The 12,476-nt window shown below is 40.3% G+C and overlaps 1 protein-coding gene across 1 annotated transcript in view; it reads left to right on the top strand.

Annotated features, from left to right (window-relative positions):
* The window catches only part of LOC121182909 (ephrin type-B receptor 1-like), a 69,705-nt gene that overhangs the window by 819 nt on the left and 56,410 nt on the right, over positions 1-12,476 (top strand). The window lies entirely within an intron of this gene.

Raw genomic sequence — 12,476 nt, 5'->3', positions numbered from 1 at the left:
TGAATATGCTGCATCATATTTTGTGTGTTGTTAGTATCGAGCATGACTCTGTTTCTCCCTTGGTGCACTGTTGTGTTTCTATCAACACACTGGGTGCCGCTCACCTGGAGCAGCAAACTGAATTATAATTATAGCTCACAGGTGCTCAGGGACTCCGTGTAGCCGTTACCACCTCCACCATCCCGCTCCTCCTACCACTCCTCCCCAACATCACCTCCTGCTCCTCCTTCTGTTTCCCACACCCCGTAGCATCACCAACCCTTGCTCCTTTCCACACATCAGCTGCGGCCTCTTGTGCTCCAGCTCTCAAAGTATGGCCTCCTCTTTCTTCTCTCAAAACATCACCTACCTACGCTTCTGCTGCTCCTGCTGCTCCTCCCTGAGGGTTCCTAACTGCTGTTGCTGCTGCTGCTCCTTTCCAAGCATCATCAAACATAATGCTTATTCTCCTAAGCATCACCTGCTGCTCCTTCTGTTACTTCTCCTCAAGCATCTCCTAAAGCCACTGCTCCTCTCCAAGCATTAATTAGCTCCTTCTGCTTTTTCTTGTCCTTAATTTACTCCTATTCCTGCTTCTTTTCTTCAGCCATGACCTCCTGCTCCTTCTTCTACTCCACCCCAAGCATATCTTTCTGCCTTTTTTTCCCCCATTTGGCTCTGTGTGAGCATCTCCTCCTGCTGCTCCTCCACACGCATCATGCAGCTCTCTGAACAACATCACCTGCTTCTCTTGCTGTGCCTCTCAGAGTGTGACCTCCTGTTACTCTTCAAAAAGCATCATATAACACTGGGCCTGCTGCTCCTTACACAAAATGAGTCCCGGCTTAGCTGCTGCTGCTCCTCAAACATTACCCTTTGGAGAGGTGCGATGGCCGTAGGAGGAACTTGGAGAAGCAACAGGAGGAATAGGAAGTGATTTTCTCCCCAAACATCGTATTTTGTTGCTGCTGCACCGCCTCCCCCATCACCTCCCATTTCTCTTGTTGCTTCTCCAAGTTCCTCCTACGGCCATTGCACTTCTCCAGGCATCTAGTTATACTCCTGCAGCTCTTCCTAAAGGCTCCCCTGCTCCTTCCTCTCAACTTCATGCTCCTTTTTCTACTCCTACCCCAAGTATCACCTGCTGCTTGTACCCTCTTTCTCCTCATCCTCCCCCCTGCGACTCCTGCTCCTCTCATATCCCCCACCAGTCATGCTACATCTGCTGTATGAGCCTTTACAGTCTCCACCTCTCCTGCTTGCTCGGCCAGACACTCCTCCGTCAGTGAACCTGTCTCGCAGTATCTCCCGTCATCCTCCGCTCTCTTATCCTCTATCGCTTCCCTTCTTGCTCCTGCTGCTGCTGCTGTCCCTTATGGAGGCTCTAGATTAGTCTACTGCTGTGTGTTAATGGTGCGCGTAATGATGGGCTCCGTAGTGAATCTCCCCCATTATGAGACATGCAAATGTGTTGAAGGGCAGGTCTATTTTGATTAAACAGAACCCCATGCTTGTGTGCGTGCGTGCCTCTGTGCCTGAGTGTGTGTGTAGGAGAGAGAGAGAGAGAGAGAGAGAGAGAGAGAGAGAGAGAGAGAGAGAGAGAGAGAGAGAGAGAGAGAGAGAGAGAGAGAGAGAGAGAGAGAGAGAGAGAGAGAGAGAGAGAGAGAGAGAGAGAGAGAGAGAGAGAGAGAGAGAGAGAGAGAAGAGTAGAAGGTTAAGATGGAGAGGAGAGACAAATAGGTACAGTGTGGGTGGTGGGTTGTTTTGTGGTCACGGTGGCCTTTTCATGGTAAGTAGGTGCTTAATGAACTGATGCATAAGCTGATCGGAGTCTGTTGGTGTAAAATATACCCACTGCTGACACAGTCACTGCTATTATCTCTGCTCTGTGTACACTTGTCCTCTGTAAACTTTCAGACATTTTTATAGAGCCCAACTGATACATCAGCAGTCCAGAAAAAGTCAGCAAACCTTTGCATTTGAGAGGCTAGAATCACAGTTTTCTGTCAGGTTATTAAATAATAATAAAATCTGAAGGTGATTAATTTTCTGTTCACCAACTAATTGATTAATCAACCAGTTGTTTCAGCTCTAGTCTGTTGACGTAAGGATGTGATGGTTGGGAAAAGCTTTCATGTAGCCGTCATTGCACTGAGAGAAATACTGAGCATAAAGCAGCAGAAGCATAAATTAATATGTAAAGATGAATTAGTTGTGACAGGCTATTTTAGCTCTAATCAGAAATTCATTATGTGTTCATTATACAGGCTTGCACAAAATTTCATTTAGTGTTTATTATAGATAAGTATTGGGCAGCAGCTAACAAATATTTTCATCATCAATTAATCTGACCTTTCTCTTTTGGATTTATGGATTGTTTGTTTAAAAATGTCAGAAAATAGTGGAAAATGCCCATTTTAATTTCCCCAAGTCCAAAGAGGCATTCTTGTATACCAGAGAATATTTGGCATTTTTGCTTAAAAAAATTATTGAAATGATTAATGATCAGTTGTGGTTGCAAATTAACATGCTGTCGTCGTTGTGTTTGTGTTGTTAATACTTGATATTGATCATTTAATTTACTAGTGAAGTTCAGTATAAAGCCTAGAGCTCCAATAATTGGTCTACTATTTGATCAGCAGCAAACTCATCTGGAACTATTTTAATAACTGAGTTACTGTTTTTGCATTTTAAGAAAAAAAATCACAAACATGTTTTGGTTCCAGCTTCTCAAATGTGAGGATATTTATGATTTTCTTTGTCATATATTGGAGTAAACTGAATATCCAAGAAGTTGGATATTCAATTTAACTTCCAAGAAGTTTTGAATGCTAACGACATGTCACCTCTCATTCAAGAGGCTTCTAAGGTTCTACACCTAAGCCCAGTTGCCCTCGATTCAACTTTTCTTGGATCTGCATCTTGAAGTTTCTTTTTTCCCCAACCCTGCTGATTGTTGTGTATGAAGTGAGTACGTTGCTAGATTTCTCTTGATCATATCTGTTGTTTACGAAGGCACCCATGAGCAGCTTTTTGAAAACGTGCAGTCAGGCAGCCTTTTGCAGATTTGGGGAGCAGTGAGGATGCCTGAAAATAGGTCAAAATACTTGGAAAAGTTATCTATCAGAAACAAAAGTCTGCAGTAAGGGATACATCATTCTCATTATAGCTGTTGGCTGCCGTATGTAGCTTGAAATTGCTGCAACTGTTCAATGACCTTAACGTTCCCCTAGGATTTGGACCTATTCAGAGAGCCCAAAATGCAGTACAGTAATCCAGCATTTGACTGTGTTATTTTGAAAGTCAATGCAAACCCTGACCCAGCGGATACTGTTGGGTATAAGTGCTACATATCCCACAAACAAACCTTGGGAGGGGTGGCAAAGTCATCTGTGTCTGAAACAAATGCTCAGTCAGCAGCAGGCTCTGTCACTGAAATTGCTGATTTGTGTCAGTGTTGAGTGTCGAGGGGTCGAGGAGTTAATTTCTTTCGACTTTTTCATGCAAGAGCTGCTGGTTGGTGCCTAATTTAGAAATCCTGAACTGGTGTGCCGCTGCTTTTACCCTTCCATGTAGGGAAGGATACATGTAAAATGTGCACTGCACTGATGGTCACACTGCACATATTATTTCTGTTCTTACATGTAAACTATTTCGGTCCTTTTCCCTGGAGCCTGAACACATACATGCTGTGCCCCCATCTGTCATCTTGTGGGAATGCTAAAGGTTAAACATCATAGATCCTGTTTTAGAGGCTGGTAATAACATGACAAGCTGTAATTTGTGACTGTGTTCAGTCTGTGTGTGTCTGTGTGTTCGCAACAAATGATGAACAAATGATCTCCTCGGGGAAACTTATCACGCAGTTATTGCGAAGAGATATGCAGATGACACACTGCACGTACAGCACTGCCACCATGAACACACACACACACGCATACACATACTGTACTCTGCACCATGCTTCTGCCAGCTCATGTTTTAAAGATGTGGTTTCTATATTCATCTGTTGACAGGTTATCAATGTGACAGACAGATAGTTGAACTGGGGAAAAGTAGGAGCTTGGAAGAAGATCCTTCGCACCAGTCCTGAGGCTTTTACTCCAATATTTCCTTCAGTCTGTTTTTCTTCAGGGCCTCCCTTCAGTATTAAATATTTATTTCCACACAGCATTCAAATTGTTTCAGAATAAATTTGGTTTTCTTCTTTCGTAAGGCACTTGGAACCTGTGGGAATATTTACCTTTTGCTGAGAGACTCAGAGTCGTGGGCTTTGGTGCTGTGTTTCCCACAGCGAATTGGGCATCAAGAGGCAATTTCAGATCAGTCAGTCTTTTATTAGGCACTGTGCCTCTCTGTATCCACAGGCTATCAGACTTCACTATCACAGTTTTCAGTAGTTCAGGAAGTAATTTCTAGCAAAACATGCCCAATGTTTACTGAGACATGATTAATAAGTTATGCTAGTGTGTGAAAATATATCCTTAACTATGTGTTTTCACACCTGGGCTGTGAATTTTCACACAACTCAACAATCCTGTTCTTATATTCATGGAAGAACTTGTTGGTCCACTGGATCAGTGATGAGTCATGTCAGTTACTGAGGAAAAATATCAGTTTTTAATGCATAGTTTTGGCAGCATGCATATACCAAATGTTTGGGTCACAATGTACATCCGATTCTGATGATTACAGATGCAGTCTGTACAACATGTCCTATTTTTTTGTACAGTCTAGACATAGCTATTGCCAGAGTGGTTTTCATGTCTTTTGGGGAAAGTCCAAGTCAAGTCTCAAGTCTTCATTTGCAAATTAAAAGTCAAGATCCAGGTCTTTAAGTTTCTGAATGCTGCCCATTCAGCTGACACAGCATGACCTAGCACCAACAGACAAAAAAAAAAAATTCTTGGCATAAGAAACTGAGCAAATTCCACCCACTGATGAGGACTCCAAAAAATTTGAACTAAAGTGGGCATTCTTTTACAATGCATAGGCAGATGATTTCTTCAATTTTTAATCAAAAGTGAGTTGAATAAGAAGATGAGTGGTTCCTGCTTTATACAACTTGCTCACCGACTATACCGTTTATATCAACAACAACAGTCAATCAGTATATAAACCACCTTCATTACAGACATTTAACTACACTTACTCTCTCCTCCGCAGCTGCCATTGCTGCCATGTTTAAAAAAGCTTAAATTGGTTTTAGCTGCACAGAGAAGCAGAAGGCTCGCACATTATAAAGCACTTCACCCACCCAGACTCCTCAGGTTATTTGCATAACAAACCAGTCTAAATAGATTATATTTCCTGATATGAAACCATAATTGATACCGTTAGAGAACAGAGCACGGGTGGGCATAAAGGGAGTGAAAGAATCCTTTGTTTTCACCTAAAATTCTCCTTTTGCTTTCACTGGGGTCCATTATGAAGTCACTTCAACTAATTTACAGCTCAAAGAGTCACATCAATACACCACTATGTTAGACAGGCAGCAATGGCATACTCCTTGAGTTGTTCTGTCTTGTGTATTGATTATCTTTTTCAACATGCAAGGTAAGCGATAGCATCAATTACCCTTTGTTTCAGGCCAAAGCAAAAGAATTTGTTTTGCCTTCTTGCTGTAGACTTCACCAAAAAAAAAAAAAAAAAAACAGTTTCATTTATCTTGACCTCGGGCCTCTCACTGACTCCTCTTCCTACCGGCCGAAGAGAAGAAAATGGGGAGTGAGAAAATCTGAAATATGCATTTACTGCTTCTAAATGTAAATTAGGCATAAAGGGAAGCAGAGATTGCTCCAGATTGCAGGACTTTCCTTTAGAGACCGTAGTGATGGCACAGCATCATCATTCCACTTCAGAAACAGGATGTCACCTGCATATTAATAATATTTTTTTATGTTAATAGCACAATCATAAGCAAAAATAATAGGTTTGAGTGCAAAATCATTAGTGTATGGTTTTAGTTAGTGATTAATCTGTCCGGTTTTGTAGATACTAATACTGACTAATTATTTAGTTTAGAATATACTGAAAAATCATACTATATGTTCCCAGAGGTCAAGGTGACACCTTCAGATTACTTGTTTTGCCAGTTTAAATACCTAAAATATAAAATTTATAATAACACAAAACAGCTAAAAGCAGGAAAGAGAAGCTGGAGTCAGTAAATGTTGCTTAATAAATGACCTAAATGATCAATCAGTCCATTAATTAATTATTTCAGCTGTAGTTTATATAAAATTTTCATTCTTTACTCTAAAACTGCTAAACTAGTACAGCTTTAAGGTTTCAGATGAAAGAACCAGAACCGGCAACAGGTTAGTCTGTATCTCAGTACTGTCTGTCTTCCTCAGCCTGTTTGCTCTACCTTGCCCACTGGGACCCTTTGAAGACACAGTGACAGTAAAAAGTATGCAAACCCTTTGGAATTACCTGGATTTCTGCATTAACTGGTCAAAAAATGTGATATGATCTACATCTAAGTCACAAGTATAGACAAACACAATGCGCTAAAGCAAATAACGCATAGACAATTGTACATTTTAGTGTTGTTGTCAAACACATCCATAAAACATTTGCAGTGGTGGTTGAAAAAGTAAGTAAACCCTTGGTGAATTCCTTTGGCTGCAATAATCTCAATCAAGTGTTTCAGGTGGCTGTGGACCAGACCTGTACTTTAACGTTCAGGAGGAATTTTGGACCATTTTTCCTACGGAACTACTTCTTCCCAAACAATTCAGTCTTATCTTCATCAGTCCACAAAGCATTTTCCCAGTAGCGGTGTGGACTGTCAAGGTACTCTTTGGCAAAATTCAGATGGCCAGTGATGTTTTTTTTTTTTTTTTTTGGACAGTAGCGGCTTCCTGTGTGGTGTCCTGCCATGGACACCATGCTCAATGCAACCATGTGTCATGATTTGCATATGGCAGACTCATGAACAGTGACGTTAACAAGCCCCAGTGATTCCTTTAAGACTTCAGCTGTTACTATGTGGTTCTTTTTTTCTGTTTTTTTTTTTTTTTTTTTTTTTTTTTTTAACCTCATTGATCATTCTTCATTGTGTTTTTGAAGTCATCTTAGCTGGGCCCTGACTTTGAGGGACAGTAGATTCTCACACTTTTGACTCCAGTTAGCTTTTGTTGATATCATTTGCCGAGGGGTTCACATACTGTTTCCAACCTGCACCGTTGACAGTGTTTGAATGATATATTCATTAGATACATATATATTTACCTATAAATAGATAAAGTTACTTTGGTGATATACTATTTGTTTATTCATAATTATCAATTAAGCTGCAGGCTATTCTGTCTCAAGCACTTTGTCTTTGAAATGTCAAAGTCGTGAAAAAACAAAAAAAAAATACAGCTAATCACAACTAATTTGGGAATTTGTGTAAATCACTTTTTTGTTACAGTGTGTTTGTGTGAAAAGTGGTTGGTTGGTTGATTTATTCAACTTCTCAAAGCCAAATGTTGTCTTCACATTGCTTGATTTGTCAGACCATTAATCCAGAACTCAAACAAATTTAATTTACTAAAGGAAAAGCAACAGTTGGGAAGCTTAAATCTGTAAATGTTTGGCTTTGCTTGAAAAATGACTGAAATTATTAATTGATTATCAAAATAGTTGCCAATTAATGTTCTTTCGATTGACAAACTGATAAATCGATTAGTCTTTGCTGCATTTTACTACATATGAAATCAGCTTTTTGTAAGTAGAATATTGTGCCATTTCATCTTTCAAAAAAGCGGCTCTCACTTTAATCAGTTAACTGTCAATGTAATATGCCATTCTATTCTGTTCTGTTTTATTCTACCCCATTCTTCCATCACACATACTGCATGCTGCACACTGCTGCAGACCTTTATAGCTCAGCATATGATTGAACATAATGGCCCATTATTTATTTGCTGGTTGAGAGTGGGCCCTTTGCCAGCCTCTTCAGGGTTCCTGCTGTGGGCATATGGTCTCACAGATAGCCATGCTGGATATTAAGGACTGTGTCACTGCTGGAGCAAAAGAAAAGGGAGGAGAGGACACAATGGGTGAGACAACGCACATCGCTGATTTTGCCTCACCTTGAAAAGGTTGTGGAGGAAAAAGTGCCTCATTGGGAATTTTAATCAGTTTTGATTTGAAAGTAATGTTAAACAAATCTCTTATAAAAAAAAAACACAAACCCAAATGTCCATCACAGTTTCCCAGAGCCCAAGATTGTATCTAAGATAATTCAAAGCTGACATTAGCTTGAACTGTTTGCGCAGCATTAAGTGCAAATTAGCAAATGTTAGCATGCTAACATGCTAAACTAAGATTGAACATGCTTAACATCAGACTTGTAGCACTGTACTGGTATTTCTGAGCACGTTAGCGTGCTAATGTTAGCGTTTGAATAGAATTGCTAGTATGGGGATCAACAGTCTTGTTGCTTGAAAAAAAAAAGATCTGTTATAATTTCAAACTGCAACTGCTGAGACATTCAGACTTGTTTTATTTAACCAACAGTCCAAGCATACTGAGTTTGCTATAACACTTGACAACAAAATTATCCGTCTTTTTCAGGAGACCAAGACTTGTTTCGCAGTGTATAAAGATAATTTTCCGTTGAATTTTTTGAGATTACAAGAGCTGTTTCACTTCATATAGTTGTACTTTTCCACCTGCTCAGTCCTTTGTTCCTCTTTGAGTTTAAATTTTATCAAATCACAGTAGGTTGACCAAGCATCCGTGCTCTTGAATAGCTGTACTCGACTTTACACTCACTCGGTTTCATCCACACCTGCCTTTTTTACAGCCACAGGCTTCTCTTCTGTTTCCCCGCTAAGCTGTTCTGCTGAAGCAGTGGGAAATTCAGTGGTTATGCTCAGGAGCAGAAGGAAACTGACTGCAGGAAAAAGAAAGATCATTGTCCAGGTCCGACACGTGTACTCTGCGTGTCGACTCTTGTCTGGCAAAATGTCACACGCTTAAAACCGAGCATGTATCATGACCCCACAGAGCAGACTTTGTTTGTGGATATATATCTTCCTCTTATTCTCCTTTTACTAAATTTCTAATACAACAGGGGGAAATGCAAAAACCAGGACAGAGAAGACAGGCAGGGGAACGACAGGGGCAATTTTATTTTGACAGTTTTACTCTGCGTGACAACAGTTATGATAGCAAATCTCCTGAGAGATGGAGAGAGCAAAAGAGGGATGGAGAAGCATAGAAAATGAGCTAAAGCACAAAAAAGACATAAAGAGAGAGACAATGAACCCAGTGGTTTGCCCATATGGAAACGAGAGCCAATAAGTGCCAGGTCCCTCCCACCAGGAGCCATTTTAACAAGCTCTTAGTACTGTGAGTGGCTGTTAGCAGGTTTGTAATCCAGCTGGGCTATTTCTGACTGCAGTGGAATTTAAATCACAAAGCTGTGAACACATTCATAGGTGCGTATAGGTACCCGCATCCACAATTGCGAGAGCCTTCTGTGTTAAACTGTGGAGCTGTCCACATAAATACTTATTCATTTATATTATTGTCCTTTAAGGTGCTGTCTTATATCCTCGGGAGAGAAAAAATATGAGATACAGGAGCTGGCGTTCGAACATCTTGTTGGTCATGAGCCAGATTCAATATTCGTACTGCAAACATACATCTACGCTGCAAACACAGTATATTGTGTGTGGTTTAAGCCCCTGGTCCACCTGGGCACTTCTGAGCTCTAACACATTTCTGCATCTCAGAATGAGAAAATGAATTTTTTATTTGGGTCCTGGCCTGAACCCCTGCTGCTCCATAATCCACAGTACACACACTAACGTTCAGTTAGTATTCGATCCTTTGTATGAAATCCTCTTCACTGGAACACCAGCCTCTTTGGTGTGCTCAACGGGCACATATGATTGTGAGCTGAGTATACCCAACTGAATACTGCACTGCACTGTTGTCATCAAACAGTTAATATAACTCTGTGTGTAAGATGTGCACCAGGATGTGGATGTGCACCAAACTGTACAAAGTCATAGATCCCAGTCTTGATTTTGGTTCAGTACTCGCGTAATCTTGCTAACAAATAAACAAATAAACAAACAAACCAGCAGGTGGTGAAAACATTCTCCTTGGAGGAGGTAGTAAGTTTTCACGCTGAGATCTCAGCTCTCACCCCTGGCCTTACTGTAGACAGATGCATCAATGGGAGCATCTACTCTATACAAACAACCATGTACACCGATGGTATGATGGTGATCTCAGATCCACATTATTGACTTTTCCTTATACATATTGGAGTTTCATACAGATTCACATGGAGAAGGGTGAGCACCACATGTCATCCTCCACTGACTGTAGTTTTAAATTCACAGCATCTATCATCAGATGTACAGTTATATATATATATATATATATATATATATATATATATATATATATATATATATATATATATATATATATATATATATATATATATATAGTTTATTATTGTTTGAAATGTACCTGACTAAAGTGAGAAACCAGCACACTGGAGACCTTTGTACACCACAATGCAATTCTGTATACTCTGTAGCAACTGAGTCTCCTAGAAACTGAATTTGTTTTTTGTTTTTTTGTTTTAAGAAATGAAAGCCCAAGACTGTGAAACCAGAGCCCAGGTTTGCTTTCAACAAAAGCACTATGGTTAAGTTAGGGAAAGATCATGGCAATAAACACACTGTGTCTCACGCCTCTGATTTTTTTAGTGATCTAAACCAGATCACTAACTTTCCCTGAGCTGAACCCAGTGCTGCCTCCAAAATTAATTTGCTGCAGTAGTCATATGTAAACAGCTGCTTTCAAATGATTATTATGTTGCTATAGTTACCATTATCGACCCAATCCTAACATTGTTACATCCTCCATTTTGTCAAATCTGTGACCAAAAAAGTATTGGCAGTGGTCTTTTATCTTTCTCCAGATGTCCTTGTCAGACCATTATCTTTAGGCACTCTAAAAAAATACACATCTTGTTGATTTTTGAAGCAAAAAAAAAAAACAACCCCTGAAACAAACAGACCTTAAAAATGAGCCTTTCTTGAAATATTAAAGCTCTGATACTTTTGGGGAACTTAAGAAATTAAAAAAAAAAAAAAAAACATAAGCCCTAAGCTACTAAGTCAGTACATAGTACATCCTGTTTGTGTATTTGTGTTTCACTCAGTGCATTCTTCTTTTTTGTTTTGCTGAAAAGCAGCAAGCTAGAAGTGTCTCATATTTTTCAGTGCAATTTCTGACAATATGTTGACAACTTACAGTGTAGCCTGCTGTCCGGACAACTGAGTAAGAAATGGGAACTGTTGTCTGAGTCTAAGGAAAACAGCAGCCGAGAGGAAAAAATATGGTTTCACAGTTCACAACTTGAAATGAATGCTGGGAAACATGTAGTTATGAATAACCTGTAATCAGATTTAAATATGCATTTTATTCAAAACCAAGCAATACAAGTTACAAACATAATAGGCTACTGGAACATGACACCAGTGAGAGGACAGTCAGTGGTGGAGTTGAACTTTGTGCATCACTTTTTCCACACTGCTTATTTGAGTGGGCTGCATTCATTGAAGGGACTTAAGGCTTAAGAACTTGAGCATTGACAAACTGTACTCCCAAGCCCCACAGAAAGTAAAAGACAGCAGTGAGGGGAGCAGAGGTCGAGATGAGAGGGAGGGAAGCAGGAGGATTCACAGAGGAAAAGTGAAGTTTGATGCAGGTGCTGTGTTGCAGTCCTCGGGGTCGATTCAGGAGGAGACATGGGCACATCTCTGTGACAGCAGGTCAAACCCTGTGTGTGTGTCTGTGTGTGAAAGTACTCATGCGAAGCAATGCGGTTGACTAGACACCATCACTTGACTTTGAGGACCCTCGCACGCCACACACGAACACGGCATCTTCAAGGCACAGATGATGAGCGCTGTGCCCATCAGAGTGACATGAATAACACTGCTGATGGTTGAACCAAAACCAGAGGAAAAAAGACGTCAAGATAAAGTCTGGATCGTTTCTGAAGCAGTAAATTAGTACATTTCTTTCATATGTGTCCTTTCTCTGAGTTTATGGTAACTCAGTTTTAACCCTTGTGTCTCCTTCCATCCCCGTGACCTTCCTCAAACCCCCGTCAGCAGCTGATCCTCCTCAGGTTTCTACTTCAAGGAGCAAAGAGGTCCACAAACTTAAAACTCCCCTCCCAGGGCCAAACATATCTCTCACATAGCTGAAATTGTTTCGGTATGCTTGGTTTACCTTAGCTTGCGTGCAGAATTTATATAATCATCCTCAGTGACTCAGAAAATAGCTGTGGCAGGTCACGGTACAGGTGACCTTTTGGTGAACTTAGCTACTTTAGTTACACCTCTCATCTTGATGTGATCTCTTCGCCTCTGTGACACAAATCTGATAGGTTGATGAACAGAGAAATGGATTTTGAAGAGTTTTTCATGTCTGTTCTGCGCTTGCACTTCATTTTGCAGCACCTC

Source organism: Toxotes jaculatrix, chromosome 6 (assembly GCF_017976425.1).
Source record: "Toxotes jaculatrix isolate fToxJac2 chromosome 6, fToxJac2.pri, whole genome shotgun sequence".
In the NCBI taxonomy this organism is placed as follows: domain Eukaryota; kingdom Metazoa; phylum Chordata; class Actinopteri; family Toxotidae; genus Toxotes; species Toxotes jaculatrix.
The sequence above is the reverse complement of the archived record's forward strand: the minus strand, read 5'-3'. Positions and strand labels throughout refer to the sequence as shown.